We start from the raw sequence: 21,246 nt of genomic DNA, 5'->3' as shown, positions 1-21,246 counted from the left end.
CTCTGCCGGCTTCATTTTGTACATGAGTCCGTTGAGGCCCACAGAGGCACGTGGCAGCTTGCAATTCTGCAGCAAAGGGGAGTCGAGAACTTTGCACTGTAGTTCTCTCTTGCTCCTGCCTAGGCCCGTTGACATCTCTGTTGGGCTATGATCTTTTCGAGGGTGGACAAATACACTTTACTAACTCAGCTATTGCTTTAGGGTTTTTTTTTTTAATATATATATTCATTTTAGTTAGCATCTACCTCTCTGGAAAATGACAGGAGGGTTGATTGAAGGAAGAGTATAGACATTTAATAAAAACAATGCGATTTGAAGTTTTGAAATTGCAAACCATTGGTTCCCCTCCCCCTTCTTATATAAAGGACAATGAGTGTTGTGTAAATAGTAAACCTTAAGAAGCATGAATTTTCATCTTTATTAATGATCTTGACATAAGCAAAAGAATGCTTAATATGTTAAATAGAGCCAAGTATGCTATCAAAACAGCATTGTCTTTGGAAAATTTTTGTGTAGTGACCTGGGGCATAAGTTGTGATGAAAAGGCAAATTAGTTCTCAGTTCCGGTCATAGTTTATGATTAGAAAGCTAAAAGGTATTTTCTTTAAGAATATAATTAAGTTTAATCTTGCGCATGACTTAAGAGTAGGTCCCTTGAAGGTTAAACCGTATGCTGGTGCAGCCTTTGAGATCTAGTCTGTTCAATAGAACTTTCTCTGATGATGGAAATGGTTTATAACCTCTGCTGTCCAAGATAGTAGCCACTAGCCACATTGGCTAGTGGGCAGTTGGAATGGGGGGAGTACAACTGAGGAGCTGGCTTTTGCATTTTATTTAATTTTAAGTTATTTAAACATAGTCACTCACATATGGCTGGTGGCTACCATAGTGGACAGTGCAGTTCTGGAGGGGTGTGCACTGGGATCTAGCATCAGAGTGTTAATAGAGTAACAGAGTAAGGCCAAGAAGACAGTTTGTGGTTTAGTAAGATGCAGTTGGTTGAAAAATTCCTTTCTGGGCTTAAAAAGTATATGATCTCAAGTATGACAATAAAAATGTACTGATCACCCTTAGGGGTTGTTACTTATGTACGTTGGGCCAAAGAATGATCAGCGAAGCTTAAAGAGTGCTTTATGAAGCCCCGTTTCTGGGATCATTAGCTGCATGTGAATCTATCGTCCCCAAATAGTAGTTAGACAGTAGCTGTAAAATGTTTGACTTGCAAGCTATGCATGACCTGTACTGTGAAACTGTGTTTAGGGTCTTATGTCCAAAAAGTAAATGTTACAGAAAAAAACAAAAAAAGTCAAATGAAATTCCTCTTCACTTCTATCATCTTACTCAAACTTCTCACTGCATTAGTAAGGTGTGAAATGTAAGAGCAAGCACGTTTTGCAGTGTTCACAGAGGGTTTTCGTTTGCCCTTGAAGTCTGCCAGCTTGTCATTGTATTTGGTGTGGGCATGTGTGGGCATCCTTTTTCAGGTGCCAGACTAAAACATAGGTACGATTTTAGAATGAGATTTGACACTGTTTTATAGTCTCTTTGGTTTTTCCTTTCAGTTATCACTGGACAAATTAAAAATTTGCAGCCTGGCTTAAAGACTTTTATTTTTTACATTAAAAAACATTGCCCATGGAATTTAAAGACTTGAGGGTTATTAAAATGACTAAAATTGCTTTTTAAGTGAGTAGAGGAAAGCAGAAAATTCCATTGGAAATACGTTTTCATAGAAAGATGAGACTCTTCCTGATAGTATGGAATTTATTCCAGTCTAGATTTCATAAACATCGCATTTGTTTCGACTGAGCAGAATCGGTGAATATTTTTTTTTTCCCTAGAACTCATCCGTGGGCATGACTGTTCTTTTTAGCTTGGTTTTTTGCCAAAATGGTAGTTTTTTTTTTAGGCCTAAGAGGAACTTAGAGGTCTAAAGGCTATTGGTATGAGGAGTGATATCGAAAAGGTTTGAATTTCTATCTTATCTGAGAAGAATACTGCTGCCAGCCAATCAGTGTTTTCTTTCCACACAAGAAGTCACCAGTCAGTTGATCTGTTGTCCTGGACCTGGAAGGAAAGACCGTTCCTTGCCATTTCCATCTAAAAGGTAACCCTTACCAAAATAGAAGCTCCAAAGAATTAAGTGATCAAGATCATTCAGTAACTATTGAAAATAGTAGTCTATTTCAAAAGCAATGAAGATCAGTTAAATTTTATTAAGCATGAAATACTTCTAAAAAAAAATAAGTGGCAATTCAAGCCATTGATTTTTTTTTTCTGACCTGATCCACTGTATAGAGATATATATCTATATCTGCACATGTAGGTATAGACATATATGTAGATACACACACAATGTAGCTGTAATAAGAGTTAAAAAATCAAGTAAAAATGTTATTAGTCATGTCTTCCCACTTGTGGGTTATATGATGTTGAATTTAGATGTTAATTTCTTAGCACATGCTATAGGCTGCATACATTATATCAAACCAACCACCTTTGGGAATGCCTATAGAAATAAACCCATGAGACTTTTCAAATATACAAAGAGGTGGGTTCTACTGTATACATTTTATTGGAAAGCCATTGATGACTGAAGAACATAAACAGGTGGGGCATTTAATTTCTGTCTTCCAAATGGCTTGTTTTTTGGCTCTGCTCAAGCATCATGCGGGGAGTACCATTATTCCTGAACTCTTACAACATGGCTCCGATTTCTCTGCGCAAGTTTCCTTGCACAGTTGGGCCAATGGGTTTTTCTTTTTTTTCCTTTTTTTTTTTTTTTTTTCAGGATTCACTGCCTGGGGTATCCCACTATGTATCTCTCACTTGTGATGTAGTGGTGCTTGAAAACACTCATCTCGTTAGCTGGACTTTATTATTCTAGTCTAAGATTTTTGATACTATTCATATTATGATCTTTTTAGGGACAATCAGTAATATTTGGGGCAAAGTACAGAGGAGTCTCTCAAAGTCTGTGACAGCATGTATTTTCTTTGTTTTTCTGGGGGTGCTCTCATAGCTGTCCCTGTTCTTCTAGAACACTGCTCTAAATTCATCACCACAGGATGTAGGGCTAATAGCTCATGTGGAAGTTTTCTGTGTTCTTCCTGTGAGTTACTGGGTGATTCTAACAAGAGTTTTCCAAAGGGACATTCGATTTTTAATTTGACATTTGCTTTTTGAGAATCCAGAAGTAAGACAGTTGAATGTGTTGGTGGTAAAGGAGCATGGGCTATAAGAAGGAGGAAATAGATGAGGCAGATGCCCCCATGAGGGAAACAAGTATCAACCTCAGTCTGTGTCATCTCTATTTAAGCAGTGGGAGAACAGGCTGCTGTCTTACACTGTGCTTCAGAAAAGTCCTGGTCTGATGTTTCTGGCTGAGAGACAACCCACCCACTGTGTGGGAGCAGTGGGGACGTGATCTTGGATCTATAGCAATAGATAGGCAGATCTGCCCAAGACGGTGAGAAAATACTTGCATAAAAGGAGGGAAGTCTATAATGGGATTATGGGTCCAAAACCAAATATAAAGGAGCTGAAGGTCCATCATGGCAGACACCAGCTGAAGAAAAAAACACAAGGACAACTAGGAATAACTTAGCCAAGCACAATCTGTCATTCTAGAATGGCCTGCCGAATTCAGTTCAGGGTGTTGAAGTTGAAGACATCTAGGGAATGGGCTCAGCTGATGAGCGGATCCAAGGAGGACCCCTGGGTTGTCCCCACACCGGTCAATTTGAGAGCTTGCTCTTAGAGGTGGTTGCTGAATCATTACAGACAAACTCTCACAATGGCCTCTTCACAGTGGAATGCCATGCCTGTGCCTGTGGATGTATCCTGACTTGAGTAGGTTGATACTATTGGGAAGACTCGTTCGAGACTATTCGAGACTATTTTGGTTTTTCTCCTGGTTGTTGTCATTTATTATATATATAGTTTTTATACCACCACGTGTTCCTGTTTGCCTCACTTGACGGTTGCAGGTGGGGAGGCTGGTTTCGGCGTGGGGCAGAGGAACTCCCCGACGTAAGCCATGCAGCTGCTGCACGGGGTTCCTGCCCTTCTTCCAGCTCCACTGGTGGGTTCCCTGGCCCTCTGGATAACTAATACTCCAGTCACATGGCTAGATTAATGCTGCTCAGAGGCTAACTCAAGTCCTTGACGTGTTTCATTTACAATTATGTGGATTATTTATTTTGGGAGCTTTTCTTTTAAAGGGCCAAATAGCCCTACAGATAAATGAGCTGCTGGGCTGTGTAGAAAATATTGTTCAAATGTTGCCAAATAATTGACTTTGGAAGGGGGATATCAAGCTGCTGTTTATAAATCTGAATGTCTTAAAAGCACTCTTGCTTGCTCTCTCTGTTGTAGATGGTGTCTTAGCAAGTCCTGAGGTTTTCCAATGAACCCCATTTTAATATATGGTATTTTTGTATGCCAAACTGGTGTCTTGTCCTTTGTATATGTGGTAATGTTGATTTTATGACTACTGTTAAAACACATTTGCTATGATTAAAATTCATAAAACGATTTCAAATAGACTCACGCCTTTGTTTCTTTTTTCTTCCCACTCCACGGAGAAAAAAAAAATCGGCTAGAATTTTCATCATCGGCTAGTCTAAGAATTTTAATAGACTCAGGTAATAAAGCAACAAGGAGCTCCCGAGCCAAGAATTTTAAGTGGAGGTGACCTTCAAGTGGCTCCTCTGAGAAGCCAAAGAACGCATTTGTAATGAGTAAGCCCAAACATGGTTTTGCAACTTGGGTTTTCGTGGCTTCTGGTGGCCCTGCCTTTCTCTTCTACTGTTTAGAAACGGCATTGTGTGTGTCCGACCCCAGGTGGACCATCTTATTGTACTATGTGTAGAACAACTTCACACAGGCTCCTGTGTAGTGAGAGGTCTGTCTGGAGACGTATCTTTCAGTATATGTTTTCATCAGTGGGGCAGAGTGTTTTGGAGAGCCTTTAAAAAAAAAAAAAAAAAAATATATATATATATATATATATTGAGGGGGAAGGGCAGAGAGAGTGGGAGCGAGAGAACCCCAAGCAGGCTAACCCTAACCCTACACGGGGCTCAATCTCATGAACCTGGAGATCATGACCTGAGCTGAGTTGGACGCTTAACCAACTGAGCCACCCAGGTGTCCCCGGAGAGCCTTTTTTGATAAAAGCATCCTTTCAGTAACTCTGGGTCACATGAATGAATTTCAATTTAGTTTAGCAAGTGGCCTAATCCTGCTTGAGGGGTCATCGATGATCTGATATGCATGCATGCTAGAATAAGCATGACCAGGCTCTCTCTGGACAATTCAAACATAATCCCCATAGTTTTAAAAGTGTGAGATTACTGTGATTCAATACCCATTTCTTGTATCAAAGAGCAAGCTTTGTATTAGGGAGTCCAGATTTTTGAAAATAAATTTATTTAGCATATTTTAGAATTCCTGGTATGGATTTCCCTGGTCTTAGAGTGTGTGTGTGTGTGTGTGTGTGTGTGTGTGTGGGTGTGGGTGTGGGTGGGTGGGTGTGTTGGGGAGGGGAGGGATTCCCTTATTGTTAGGGCTGCTTTCTCATGCTTGAATTTTTCTTTCAGCTGGAGAAGGAGTCGACTGGGAGGGGGCAGAAAGGCATGTAAGGCATTTATTAAATAACTTACGCTCCTCCATTCCAGAACTGGATTGTGCCTAGAGCTTTATCTGGAGACTTCTCTGTAGACTTCGTGGGAACTGGGTGAATGAGAGGGGATCACAGGCAAGCCCCACGTGCATGTCTTGTCTGAGAATGCCCGCGTTGGCAGTCTCTTTAGATGCGACTCTGTTCGGAAAGCACAGGTTTTCTGCCTCTGGGTGTAGGGTTGGACGAAGGTCGGGGTGGCGGGGGGATCCTGTATCCACTCCGAGGTCTTTACCACCCTGGCCCCTCCCAACAACGGGGCACTGCGCATGAGCAGCGAAGGGTCGGGAGTGGATGGTAGAGGGCGCCAGGAAGTGATGGGAGCCAGGCCGGGTGTCCACGGCATATGCCACCCTCACCTTCAGTCCTTACATACGTGTCGCCTCCAAATATCCGGCCAGATTTCCTGAAACGAAAGCCTGTCTGTCTGCCAGTGCCTTGTTTTTCTCAATGCTTTTGTTTCCAGTGATGACTCTTGAAGAAAAAGCCATGTTCCGTGTACATAGTATAGCACCAAGCTGGGTAGATGGGAGCTGGGGGCAAAGGAACTGAGATCCTGGGAGCGGACTGAGCCTCTGGTTTTCTTTTTATACGTTTGAAAACTTTTGCACCATGCTTGACCCAGAAAACGCTGTAGCTGCAACTGAATTCAGTCTCTCTCATTCCTCTTCCTGCTCCCTGCATTCCCCACCTCTTCACACTATTTTGCCTCGATAAATGAATGCTTCTATTATTGTTTGCAAGGGCAGGTGAATGTGGAGGTGCGCATGTGTGTGCACACATGCATGTGTATGTGTATGGTGCATGCATGCATGCATAGGAACACTCGATGTTCATATGAAATGCATGTGAACATTTCACAGACTCTTGGCACAGAGGTTTTTAAAGGTTGAAAAAGTGAAGATCTTTGGAGAGTACACCAGTTGGGCTGTAAAGAAAGGATAATTTATATATAATCACTTGGGAAAATAGGGAGGAGGAAGCTCCCCTTGGGCCATTCATTCCTCCACATGGCATTTCCGATGCTTGCCAGGCACTGATGCTGCCAAGATGAACGAGATGGAAATGGCCCCATCCTCTTGGACCTCACAGTCCTGTAGGGAAGACAGGCATTAATAAATAAATACTGTTGGGGCGCCAGGGTAGCTCAGTCGGTCAGGCGTCCAACTTCGGCTCAGGTCATGATCTTGCAATTCATGGGTTCCAGTCCCATGTCGGGCTCTGTGCTGACAGCTCTGAGCCCGGAGCCTGCTTTGGATTCTGTGCCTCCCTCTCTCCCTGCCCCTAACCCACCTGCATTCAGTCTCTGTCTCTCTCAAAAATAAACAAACATTTTAAAAATACATACATACATACATACATACATACAATTTATGGCCATTGCAGAGGTATGTGGTGTTTAAATGCACATAATAGGGAAGAGGTCAGGCTGATCTGGTGGTTTCAGGGTAAGGCATTAGTCAGAAAAGGCTTTCTGGAGGAAATGGCTTCTAGAACGAGATCTGAAGGATAAGTTGGGGTCAGCGAGAACCATTTGTGAAAACACATTCAAGAAGGGACAATAAGAGACAGAGGAGGCACGATGCCTTTTAGGGAGGCAGAGTTGGCTTTTCTTGCCAGGCTCCCTGCCATCTGTGCATTGCCTTATGCCGTGTTGCATGGCGATTGATGATATTTCAGTATGACTCTCCAGTCCCCAGAAATAGCCACAAAAGAACCTTTTACAAAAGCACAGCCATGGGGTCTGTTTCACGGGTAGTTATTTTCATCAGACATCACTGTATGTGAAACCCGCTCCACAATGAACATTTCACCTCGCTGTGCTCACAGAACACGTGGTTGTTATCCGCCTGTGCCATGTGCAGAAGAAAAGGACACGTCGAGTCTTTTGTTCCAATAGTTATGCTATTAGTTTCTGAGCCAAATAGGTGTCGAGTCTGAGCTTGCTGACATAGGCTATGGGTCAACCGCTAAGATCTTGTCTTGAGAAAAGCATTTCCCAAGCTGTATTTTGAGATAGTTGTAGGTATTATGTGAAAAATGTTTTGTGGTTAAATAAACTGGGATAATACTGGGTTGAACAGTTTTTTTTTCTTAATTGCAGAACTTTTCAGAGACTTTAACGTACACAGCATGTTCTCTAGAGAAACAGAACCAATAGGGTATGTGTATGTGTGTGTATACTCTCTCTCTATATATATGTGTGTGTGTGTGTGTGTATTTATACACATATATCTATATAAATCTATCATATTGTATACGTATCTATCTATAAGAGTTATTTTAAGGAATTAGCTCATGAAATCACAGAAGCGGTCATCTTCAGAGTAAACCAGTAGGCTGCAGACCTAGAGAAGGGTTAATGTTATAGCTTGAGTCCAAAGAAGTCTGCTGGCAGAATTCCCTCTTCCTCAGAGGTCAGTATTTTTTTCTCTCAAGATCTTTGAATGGACCCACCCACACTATGGAGAACAATGGGCTTTACTCAAAGCCCATTTAACTGTTAATCTCATCTAAAAAATACCTTCACAGTAACATCCAGACCAGTGTTTGACCAAATATCTGGGCATCATGGCCTATCCCAGTTGACACATACAATTAATCATCACAATATGCTAAAGGGCCTTGCAAATCTGGAAAAAGGAAACATAATACGTATCACTTTCTCCCAACTGAGGTGAGTAAAGAATCCATTATTTGCAGAACACCTATTAACATCTGGTAAAACACAGTTTGGAGACTACTGACCTTGAATAATGATTCACAATTTGACTTATTCTAGAGAGTTAAAATATGGCCACACACACACACACACACACACTGCTTAATTTTTATGTAATAAGATTAAGGCATTAGCCTGTATGTTTGCTGTTTAAAACAATAACATGTAAATGTAAAATAACCCAATACTTCTATTCGATTTACTTTCATGTTATATTGTAATTTGCATGCTAAAACTCCATGTTCTGCACACATGACTGATGAAATGTTCCCATATCAGTAAATTATGAGGGGAACTATGTATACATCTGCTTTAGTAATAACAGAATGGATGATTCATACTCGAACAAGTGCATACATACCAGAGTAATTTTGGAAAATTATAGCCTAAAAATTCATAAATATTCAGTACTACATACTATGGGGTTAAAAACAACCCACAACAAACTAAATTGATAATGAGGAATAAAACTAACAATAATTTGCTGTGAAGAAGCAAGAAGCATGGCAATTAAAAACCGATTATTCAAGGCAGTCCTGATAATTAATATGTATCCTTCCCCCAAATTGTAGGAATCCAACCATTTGCATATGCATACATGTAATTGGAGCCTTGCGATATTAGTAAAATACTGAATTAGAGCCATGCCTAAATTCTCTAAAATCTAAAAAGCACTAATTTTGGTTTAAAAATACCAAATGTGGCAGAACATATGTAGGCAGTTATTAATGAGTTGATTTCATGCAGTCACTTAAGAAAAAGTTTTGGGATTGGCAAGGGCAACCCATTAGGAAGATTTGTTGGCCCTGCCATGGGCAGAGGTCCACACTTTGAAAACCGCTGCATAGAGGACTAGACAAAAAAACAAAGGAGTTCACGAAGATATGCACGACACATAAATTAAAAATAAATTGTTTTCCCATTTCATAGGAAATCATTTTAACAGAAATATAAATTTCGTGGAATGAAATCAATAGTTGTAATAGTTACTTTCCATATACCCAATATATAGGCAATATAAGGACTATCTATGCTTCCATAAATTTCTATCAGTTTATATATACTTTACTTTTTTAGGTTTATTTATTTTAAGAGAGAGAGTGGGGAGGAGCAGAGAGAGAGAGGGAGAGAGAGAGAATTGAGCAGGCTCCACATTGCCAGCACAGAGCCCGATGCAGGGCTCGAACCCACAAATTGGGAGATCATGATCTGAGCCAAAACCAAGAGCTGGACACTTAACCAACTGAGCCACCCAGGCACCCCAGTTTATATATACTTTAAACACAATTGGCCCCACTGCACAGTTAAATTACATCCCCCACCCCATTTAGGACAAATCACATCTCGTTTCTAGCTGTACGTCAGGCAACCAAGAAATGGTCCCTAGTTTACCCATGCTAGTCTGCCTCATTCCCCAGCCATCGTAAAGGTAACATTCATTCCAAAGTAGAAGGTTTGCACTTCCTCAAATTTCAGCTGAGCTCCTCCAGCCTTTTCCAAAGAGATTTGGTGACTTATCTCTTATATACAAACCATTATTAATTTCAGAATGACTTCAGTTTATACAGTTCTGAAAAACTGGGTTTTGCTTTAAAAAAAAAAAAAAGAAGATGGGGCTCTGGGTGGCTCAGTTGGTTGGGCACCTGGCTCTTGATTTCGGCTCAGGACATGATCCTAGGGTCGTGGGATTGAACCCCACATTGGGCTCTGTACTGAGTGTGGAGCCTGCTTGAGATTCTCTCTCCCCCTCCCTCTTCCCCTCTCCCATGCTTGGGTGCTCTCTCTCTCTCTCTCTCTCTCTCAAAATAAAATAAAATAAAATAAAATAGAGGAGAAACTGAATATGTAAATTTTGGAGAAGCAGAATTAGTGGATTTGGGGTTACATGGGGAAAGACTTCCTATAAGAGAATTTGAACACAGTACTACTGACAGAGGGGTTCATGTTAATGCTGCCTGGATTTTCCCCTGATGGACCGGGACCTATCTGTGCTTTGCACTCACCACTGCACCCCCCAGCACCCAGAGGAGTGATCGAGGCTCAGTGAGTATTTGCTGAATGAATGAGGGTATGAGTCAGCCTGTCTGCTGGGATAACTCGGCGCCAGCAGGCTTCAGATGCGCTGGCAGTTTTGGAATACCCGGGTGGTTGGGATTCTCTTCTTTGCCGATCTCATCACTTTCCACACTTAGATTCTTGCCACTGCTGAGGGGAAGAGTTTGCTTTCTCTTTCCTGCCCATCAAGCCCGTTTTAATGAGCTGTTCCTGTTCAGCTGTCTTCCGGCAATAAAGTCATTTCCTCTTCCTTAAACTGTTCGTGCCCAAGGCTGAATGCCTTGGTGACTTCACTTGTTCATCAGAACTCACTGATGTCAGGTCTATACCAGCCCTCTCACTCGGCCGCCTACAGATGTTGCGTTTCCCCGTGGCCTACCTGGGGCACACGACCGCGCTCTGTTTTGTTGTACTGAACGACGGTGTGTGGTGTGTGTCTTAGGAGGGAGGGGGAGGGTCTGGATGAGGGAGTGACGGGCACGAGAGGCAGCCGGCGTGGCACATCGGAGCAGGCGCTCACTCCCGGAGGCCTCCCTCACCTCATCCCGGGCCCAGCTCTGGGAGGAGAGGGGGCGGTTGTGTGTGAGCGTGACCGTATGAGTGTGTGGGTGTGGGTAAGTATGTGAGTGTGAAAACGAGTGTGCGCCAGTATGTGAGAGCCTGGGTGTGAGTATGACTGTGCGTGTGGGTAAGTGTGTGAGTGTGAGCACGAGTGTGCATCAGTGAGAGTGTGAGTATGAGTGTGGGTGTGAGTTTGAGTGTGAGTGTCAGTCTCTGAGCAGGAGCACAGCTGTGTGAACGTGAGCACGAGTGTGCATCAGTGTGTGAGAGCCTGGGTGTGACTATGACTGTGCGTGTACACACGGGAGCCTGAGCGTGTGGGAGCACGAGTGTGCGTTGGTGAGCGTGTGTGAGAGTAGCGAGTACGGGATCGAACAATGGGATCGAAAGTGAGAGCCACACGCACGTCGGTTCCGCCAACACTCGCCGGGCGGGTCTCCACACACCGCATGTGCTCAGGTGGAAAACAATCTGAATTATAAGGTGATACCTTATCTTTCCGGTGGGAAGAGCTAAAAAAAAAATATGCAAGTTAGGCCAACTTGAATATAGAAACTTTTATAGGCGTAGATGCCAAATGTCTGCTTTAAACATAATTTACCTTAATTGTACAAGAGTCTTAAATCTTGGGTGACGTTTCGCTCTTTGCCTTTAAAAACAATTCTATCAGGTGACCTCCGCAAGAATTTAAAACTAGCAGTTTCTTCGTATTGCAATGGAAATGATAATAACGGTGTATGATTTGTAGGGTCGTTGTGAGGGTTAAAACATTTGATGCAAACAAAGCAAGGGCTTAGGGCAGTGCCTGCCTGGTACGTTGCGAGGGCTCCACCAAGGGCTGAGGCACGAATGCGCGTGTGGGCGAGCGAGTTGCTAGCTCGGGTCTCATCCAGGCTGAGTTTTGTTCTTCAAAGTACACAAACCTCACACTAGGCAAGACAATAGGGATGTGAAAATTTGGGCTACTTTCTCCTTTCCTTTAGGAGCGGTAAGTTTTGAGGTAAACAATCTTGCCTTCTCTTTGGGCAGATCTAGTAACTGTCAGGTAACTGTCACCGACTCCACATTTGAAAGACCTGCACTGGGGCACTTGGGTGGCTCAGTCGGTTCAGCGTCCGACTTCGGCTCTGGGCGTGATCTCACAGTTTGTGGGTTCGAGCCCGCGTCGGGCTCTGTGCTGACAGCTCAGAGCCTGGAGCCTGCTTCGGATTCTGTGTCTCCCTCGCTCTGTGCCCCTCCCCAGCTTGTGCACACTCTCTCTCTCTCTTTCTCTCAAAAATAAATAAATAAACATTAAAAATTTTTTTTAAAAAGACCTGCATTCAAATTTCAGTGGAAGGGTCTAGAAATGTAAGGCGAATTGAGGCTATGGAAAAAGGCACTTGAGAGACAAAGCGTCTAGAAAATAACAATAACTAACTGTGCAAATAAGACTGCTTTGTTTTTTAAACTTTTTCACGCCTTTGAGCACAGTTTTTTCCCTGTTCTCACTTTTTCCCAAACCAGAAGCCTGTTTCATTACGGTCTTCACTTTGCTCTTCAAGACTGAGTGACTTTAGGTGCGTTTAATTCAACTGGATTTATTCGAGAAGCTCAAGAACTAATTTATTTATTCTATTTATTTTTACAGCATGCCCATTACCCAGGGATTCTGGGCCCATATAAATGATATGCTTGGGATTGGCAAACAGGAACTGGTGATAAATGGACAGGGAGCAGACCGTCTGAAAGCATTAGTCAAAAGGACTCTTCCCTTCCAGAAATGCTTGGTTAAGCAGGTTGGTCTTGCAGTTTTCTTGGATCTTGACATTTTATGTGCACGTTGCTTGCCCGTTTTTTGACATACACAACAAGCACAGCGAGGTCCCTGGGTGGAGGTGGGGCAGCCAGAGAGGAGCCCCCAGCAGGGCAATGAGTGGGACCCAGAGGCAGGGGGTGGGCCTCCCCCCGACCTCCGCAACCATTGTGCAAAGGCCCGGGCTCTGTCCCCTGGAGGTCTGTTTTGCAACTCACAAAGGGGAGGATTCTGGGGCGGAGGATTCTGCACGTTCTCAAAAGGTCATGTAGTTTCAACCCAGGTTCAAGCAGAAAAAATCAAAGATACCGGTCCTCACTTGAGGGGAGGTCAGGAGCACACTGAAGAGGAACCCAGACTGAAGATCTCTTAAGTCCTGCTCAGGAGAAAAGCACAAACAGCGACATGATCAAAGAGGAACCAGAATGTTGTTTTGGCTGTTTTGGTTAATTCTCTCCTCAGCTGAGGAGACCCATTGGACACCACACTGTCCCTGTCATTTGCTGTCAGCCTTTGAGCAGGTCACCTCGTCTTTCCAGGCTTCTGTTTCCTTATCTAAAAAAGGAGGAAGCTGGCCTGCAGTAGAGGTTTTCAGAGAATGTTTCCTGGGAGGCCTGGGGGACGCCAGTGGAGGGCAAGGGGAGGACTGGGAAGGTGCCAACCATATTTCTGTCTGGTAAAAGGAATTCTATCGGAAGAAATAAACTTGAAAGTCACTTTTCTTGGGGCGCCTGGGTGGCTCAGTCGGTTAAGCGTCCGACTTTGGCTCCGGTCATGATCTCACAGCTCATGGGTTCGAGCCCCACATTGGGCTGTGTGCTGACAACTCAGAGCTTGGAGCCTGCTTCGGATTCTGTGTCTCCCTCTCCCTGCCCGCAACCCGCCCCCCCGCCGCCCCCCAGCCCTGCTCTCTCTCAAAAATAAACTTTTTTTTTTTTTAATTTTTTTTTTTCAACGTTTATTTATTTTGGGGACAGAGAGAGACAGAGCATGAACAGGGGTGGGGCAGAGAGAGAGGGAGACACAGAATCGGAAACAGGCTCCAGGCTCCGAGCCATCAGCCCAGAGCCCGACGCGGGGCTCGAACTCACGGACCGCGGGATCGTGACCTGGCTGAAGTCGGACGCTTAACCGACTGCGCCACCCAGGCGCCCCAAAAATAAACGTTTTAAAAAAAAAAAGAAAATCGGGGCGCCTGGGTGGCTCAGTCGGTTGGGCGGCCGACTTCGGCCAGGTCACGATCTCGCGGTCCGTGAGTTCGAGCCCCATGTCGGGCTCTGGGCTGATGGCTCAGAGCCTGGAGCCTGCTTAGGATTCTGTGTCTCCCTCTCTCTCTGCCCCTCCCCCGTTCATGCTCTGTCTCTCTCTGTCTCAAAAATAAATAAAACGTTAAAAAAAAATTAAAAAAAAAAAAAAAGAAAATCACTTTCCTTGACAAATTCTAAGGAGATTTCTGCCTTTTCTCTAGCCAATCTTTTCCCACTAATTTGTTTGACCCTAATTTGGGTCTAAACTTGAGGTGTGGGCAACCTCTCCCACGGGGGTTCAGGGAAAGATTGCCAACATAGTCTTCTTTAAAGCTGTTCTCCTGGGGCACCTGGGTGGCTCAGCTGGTTAAGCGTCTGACCCTTGACTTCGGCTCAGGGCATGATCTCGCAGCTTGTGGGTTCGAGCCCTGCATCAGACTCTGCGCTGACTGTTCAGAGCCTGCTTGGGATTCTCTCTCTCCCTATCTCTCTGCCCCTCCCCGGATCTCTCTCTCTCTCAAAATAATAAATAAACTCAAAAAAAAAAAAAAAAAAAGCTGTTCTCCCTACCAGGTGATTGTGGGGGTTGTGCCCAGAGGCTATTTGTCATTTTTTACAGACTTTGATGAGAGAAAGTGGCTGATTTTAAAGAAGCAGCTTCACAACCTTGTGGTTTTGAATGTGCCACTCAGCCCAAAGTGCTCTCTAAATAGAAAAAAAATTATTACAGCAGGACTAATCTCTTTTTACAGCAATAAAACGCAGACCCAGTCATATAAATACAGCGGTGGAACCAGCCAGATTTAACTCTGAATGGAAAATGTTTTCAACAAATAGGTCTGGGAGCCTCAAATAAATGACAGACTTAGCAAGAGGTAGAAGATGTGACTTTGCCCTTTTGAAGGCACTCACTCATGTTTGGGACGCAGGCGTATGGAGACGCCAAACAGAATCAGTGTGTGTTAATGAGCTAAACAAGGCTCACCTCCCAGCCTCCACAGATGGTGGAGAAGCCTGAAAGCAAATTAAGCCTAAATGGGTCACCAAATGCTTTTCGGTTCTTCTTAGTGATCAAGACGGATCTTCTCGGCCCCGTCGGCCTTTCTATCTAACACAGAGATTTTACAGATTTTACCCCGGCAGCGGGAAGGAGGCGATGGCACCCTGTGAGGTGCCCCACAGATCCTTGTGATTCACTGTGCCAGCGCTGTGTGTATGGGTAAGTGGACTCACCACTTATTTAAAAAACAAACCAGAAACAGCCCTGCATTCCTTCCCCTTTGCTGGGCCGTTTGTATCTAGATCAATGACTCCAAGAAGTCTACAGTTCACTAGAAGTTTTGGCTTTCTTTGACATTTTCCGTCCCTCTGACCAATAACCCGTTGTCAAACTGACTTTCATTTGGGGGGGATGCATAAACAGGGAATTTGTCTTGAGCTGTTGACGTCATGGGGTGCGGGCAGGGGGGACACCTGGTCCAGGGTAAGGTTTGGGTGTAAGCTCAGGCTTCACAGCAAGTTCTCTGTGTAGCCTTGGGAAAAATGAATTCACCTCCCTGGACCTCAGTCTCTGCGTTTGTAAATCGAGGACGGTAAAACCTAGCACCTTGCACAGATACTCTAGGGCTCACACTTGTGAAGATGCTTCAAAAATATGAAAAACATAACATGTATTAATGAAATGCTTCGGTTAACAGTAAATGCTCATTAAATACCTGTTAAAGCAGTGGCTGTAGGCTAAAAACATAGGAGCACCTGGCTGGCTCAGTCGGTAGAACAGGCGACTCTTGATCTCAGGGTCATGAGTTCAAGTCCCACACTGGGTGTAGAGATTACTTAGAAAAATAAAATCTTAACGAATAGACTAAAAAAAAATGAAGCATAGAATTTGTTTATTTTTCTTGGACATTCTTATGGCCACTGCCCTGGTTTTAAAGCTCATTGAGATTCCAGTAGATTCTTGGCTAATGTCCCTGCCTTCTCTGCTTTATCTCTACTAACCACTTGAATAGTTTGTTTAAGTTTATTTATTTATTTATTTTGAGAGCGAGAGAGAGAAAGAGAGAGAGAGAGAGCACACACATGAGCAGGGAAGAGGCAGAGAGAGAATCCCAAGTAGGCTCCCCACGGTCAGCACAGAGCCTGAACCAAGGCTCCATCTCATGAACCATGAGATCAGGACTTGGGCCAAGATCAAGCTTCAGACGCTTATCTGACTGAGCCAGCCAGGCACCCCCTACTACCCACTTCGTATACTCTTCACCAATGCTAGCGTGAGCTTTCGAAAACCACGGATCTCTGAGCACGCCCCTCTCCTGGTTAAACCCTTTATTGGCTTGGTCCCATCAATAAGACCAGGGTCCCCAAACCTTAGCATCACACGCAGGGGTCCTCACTCCTCCCCGCACCTACCTCTCCAATTCCAGCAGCGTTTAAGGATTTTAAATGTCCCCTGAATGCAATTGTCCGTACGGTGTCTCTCTTTCCCTTCCCGGTGTGACTGGGAACTTCTCAATATTCTAGCCTTGATGTCGTATAGGCCGGGAAGCTTTTCTGACCCTCCGAGAGAGGGTTCATCCGCCCCTCCTCTGTGATACCTGGTATCTTACGTACCTTTCTTCTTGTGAAAGGCACTATCATGGAACTCGTGGGCTTACATACCTCTGTCTCCTACTGGACTGTAACCTGCCCATGGGGAGGGGTCTAACTTAGTTCCTGTGTATAAGGGGTCTGTAGAGAGCCTTCTCACTTGCATCTTTTCTCGCACCTGCACTTCTCGAACAGTGCTTGGCTATCGAAAAAGTTGACGCTCTTGAGGCTCGTGAGTGGCATGTCAGAATTTCTGCCCCAACGCTGAATGGCCTTGTTCAGTGGCTTAGATCCCTCCTTGCCATCTACGCCTGCCCTGTTCCTTCTTCTCGCTTTTCCTTTTTTCCTTTCAGATATTTCTGTCAACTTCCCTGCTGGGAGTTGTCTCTGTGATCCTGTCATGTCAGGTGTCCTCTAGCCCCAAACTTCACTATGACCGCCGTGAATGGGACCCGAACAGGGAGCCGTGCAAGGGCTCTGTGGCAGCTTTATCTTCTGATAGTCCCGGGTCCCTGAGCAGCCCCCGGTTAACCAGTAGGCCACAAGAACTTATTTAAAGACATTATTTAGAATACGCACGCACAGATATAAAATCAGCCCCAAGTTAAGTTTCCAAAACGTTTAAATGACTAAAACTGCTCCGAATGAATGGCTCCTACTGTGTTGTATATCACATGGGATATTAGCATACATACGAATTACTATTCTCCAGGCTTTTTGTGTGAGAACTCTAGGGCATGGAAAGGTTAAGCAGCATTGCTAGAATCATACAATAGTTGATGGTGTTGTCAAAATTCAAATCCAGGCAGTCTGAAAACCATAGATTTGGATAATCAGGATCCTTTCTTTTCGAGAGAGAATTAAAGCTTTGAATGGTGCACACGTAGGTGGTTTTTGTGCTAAAAATATTATACTCTTGGTATATATTTACCACTCAAATGGGGGAAAGTGGTGAAGGAAACAGGGGGAGCGGAACAAAATAAAAAGGAAATGAGATATTTGCAACAGCATGGCTGGACCTTGAAACGTTATGCTTCGTGAAATAGGCCGGACCCGGAAGGACAACTATTGCATGATTTTGCTTACGTGAAGTGTGCAGAGGCGGAATGCGTGATAGAGGTTCCTGGGGGCTGGTGGGGAGGGAGGGAGGGAGGGAGAGGCATTGTTTAGTGAGTAAACAGTTTCTGTTGGGAATGACGAAAACGCTCTGGAAATGGACGGCGGTGGTGGTTACACAACATTGCAAACGTACCTAACGTCACGCAGCTGCACGCTTCAAAACGGTACGAAGGGTACATGTTATGTGCATATGACCGCAAGAAAAAATAAAATACGAAGCAAGGTAGCAGTTGTATAATCCTGGACAACAGCTTCCTCTTGAGGCAGCCGAAGAGGCCTGACGTGTGATTGAGGACTCTGCCATTTGCTCTCAGCAAATAGAATTTAATTACTCACGGCCACCCCCCTCTTCCGCAGCCCTTCAGTGTGGCAGCGGCTCAGGACCATTACTGTTGACAGAGCAAAATTAAGTATCTGGGTGGGGGGGGGGGGAGGGAGTATACATTTCCTCTTCAAAATTAAGGAATTATGCAAAGTAGATGTGCTCTACCTAACGTCACTTTAATCAGAGCTAACTGTATCCTGCACCCAGGAAAAGTGGAGTCTCCTGAAATGCAAAGGGTTGGCTCGAGCCTCCCGCCTGGCTGACCTAGGTCAACAGGTGCCACGCTGCAGCCCAGTCCAGCCAGAAACTGTTCTATCTGACCTGCCAGAGTGTTTGCCTGAGTGGCCAGTAGGTTAAAATCTGGCCATTTCTTACAAATGTGCGCTTCTAGCGTTTTCCTTGAAAAATTGGAAGGTCGGGCAGCGCGGCCTCATGCTGGTACGCAGAGGGGGTCGAGGCTGTCCCGTCCAGGCTGGGCACCTTCAGTACCTCCATCTGCTCCCTCGCTCACGTTTTCTGCTCAGCCCCCTGCACGTGTGGGTTCCTACCTCAGATGCGAGACTTCCCTACCCTTCATCTCATCTCCTCAATAAAACTGCCCAGTCCCTTGGCAGCTCTTGATTTCTGTAGCACTCGCTATGCCTACGCTACTCTTGGCCCTTATCGTGTATTATCTTTTAAAATGTCATATAGACATGACAGAAAGTTCCAGACTCTCTGAAACGGCAAACGTAATTATTTTGCACTACTCTCCATTTCTGCCTTAGAAGACACAGTCACTCATGACCCAAACTAGATCGTAAGACCCTTCAGTGCATAGGCTACGCCTTAAATCATCGGATTTTTTTTTTTTTTTAGCACCGGCATGGGTTGCGTTGGTGTCAGTAATGAATCAGTAGGTTTGGGAACCTCTTTAAGAATGCAGATGACTCGTGAGTTCAGCGATTTAGCGCATTGTGCTAAGGCGGCCAACAGCAGGGACTTCATCCCTTGGAGAGTCAATCGATTGGTCCCATCCTGCGCACACGAACCGTATCTCATCCTCTGGACAATACCCATTCTTGCTCAACGGGCAGAAAGAGTGGCAGACACATGCAAATCCATCGCCTAGTCCTGGGGAAGGATTCATGGGCTGGCCTTGTTATTTCTGTACAAGGAGGCTGTCCTTTAGACAGTAAGGCATCTTTACAAAAGAAGATGGCAGCTATTTGTTTTTAAGCTCATGCTGCAAAGTTTTGAGTGAATCAGTGATGAATTAATGATTATAAGCCAATAACCGATATTAGTTAGATGTTAGGAAGAACGGTGGTTTCGATATGAAGAAAGAAGACCAGGACAATCCGCAATGTGAAGATAGAGTGTGTGGAGTTCGTTGTTATTGAGAAGTCACGTTAATTTATAGGCAAAACATTTTTGATCTGTAAAGAAAGAACTAAAACCAAAGAAAACTGGCGGGTAATTGAGTGTCAAAGCCTCGTCCCTTTGTAGTTCAGTACTTTTTGATAAAGTCAAATTTGGGCAGTCCTTGCTTTGCACAGTAGAGCATTAACTGAATCACATGCATGTTAGAATCAGGACCATTCAGTTCTGAGATGCACAGGTTTCAGTAAATATGGTAGCAGGCAAAGTGAGGAGTCCAGTGAAGTCCAGTAAAGATTAGTTCTATCTACAAAGAATGAGGGACAATTAAGGAAGATGAGAGAATATTTCCACGATCACTGAAATAAACTAAAGAGCATACGTTATGAGTTATTTAATATTTCAGGTGAGACACTATTTTGCATTGATAGATTTGTTGGTAAATGCCAAGACCCTCCTTCTGACTTGTCAATCAATCCACCCAATACACTTTATATTAGTCAGCATAGTTAGGTTATGCATAGTAACAAACAACCCCTAAGTCTCAAGGGTGAGCACCACCAAACTTATTTCTCGCTCTTACAACACTGTTTGTGGGTCTAGGTGTCTCAATCTAGGACAGATGCCCTCTGGGCAACATCTCAGGATCCAGACTGAACGGAGAGCCCACCATTCCATAGCTCTACCTCCTGGAACACGTGACCTCCTCAGTTGACAGGGCAGACGAAGAGGGTCTCACACTGGTCATTAAACGCTTTGGCCTGGAAGTGACACGCTTCACTTCTGCTCCAGAACATGGTCCTGCCTAACTGGGAGGGAAGCAGAGAGATGTTATGCTGTCACACACCCCAAAGGAGAGGCAGAGAAGAAACGGGTGAGCAGTAGATATCGCTACTGCCCCTTTCCAATCACCTGACACTTGTATACCAAACTTATCTGGTTAATATTCTAATTTGTTCTCTATAAACCTAGCTAGCTTTGAGGAACTGGCAATAGACATCATCACTTTGTTTAGAGATACAACTAGAAAGAAAGAAAGAAAGAAAGAAAGAAAGAAAGAGAGAGAGAGAGAGAAAGAAAAGGAGATCCTCATGCTTTCATGTGTTCAGCAAACATTTGTTGAATGCCCGCTATGCACACTGGTCCAGGTGCTGGGATTCAGCAATAGTCAAAACACATAAAAGTCCCGTGTTTTTGAAAGTGTATTCTTATGGGGGAGATAGACAATAAAATATACGCGTGACAAATATACATATGACAAAAACAGTTGGCATACACTGTGACTTCGGATGAGAATTAGTGTCACGTCGTGATGAGGCCCAGTGGAGAGAGAGGTAGCACGTGACTGGGGTGGAGTGGAGCCATTTTGGATAGGGTACCCAGGGAAGGCCCCCGTGAGCCCGATTTTGTATAATTTTTTTTTTGAGTATTAATACATGGCAGGCACTGTGAGGGAGAGGAACTGGATGGGTTTATGATACAGATTCTACCCCCAGAGGGTTTTACAATGGAGGAATGAAATGGGGAATATATAGACTATAATAAAGGTTAAATGAGAGGTTTTTTTAAAATTTTTTTTTAAATGTTTATTTTTGAGACAGAGAGAGACAGAGCATGAATGGGGGAGGGGCAGAGAGAGAGGGAGACACAGAACCGGAAGCAGGCTCCAGGCTCTGAGCCATCAGCCCAGAGCCCGACGCGAGGCTCGAACTCACAGACCGTGAGATCGTGACCTGAGCTGAAGTCGGACGCTTAACCGACTGAGCCACCCAGGCGCCCCTAAATGAGAGT

Source organism: Prionailurus viverrinus, chromosome D3 (assembly GCF_022837055.1).
Source record: "Prionailurus viverrinus isolate Anna chromosome D3, UM_Priviv_1.0, whole genome shotgun sequence".
Lineage (NCBI taxonomy): Eukaryota > Metazoa > Chordata > Mammalia > Carnivora > Felidae > Prionailurus > Prionailurus viverrinus.
The sequence above is the reverse complement of the archived record's forward strand: the minus strand, read 5'-3'. Positions refer to the sequence as shown.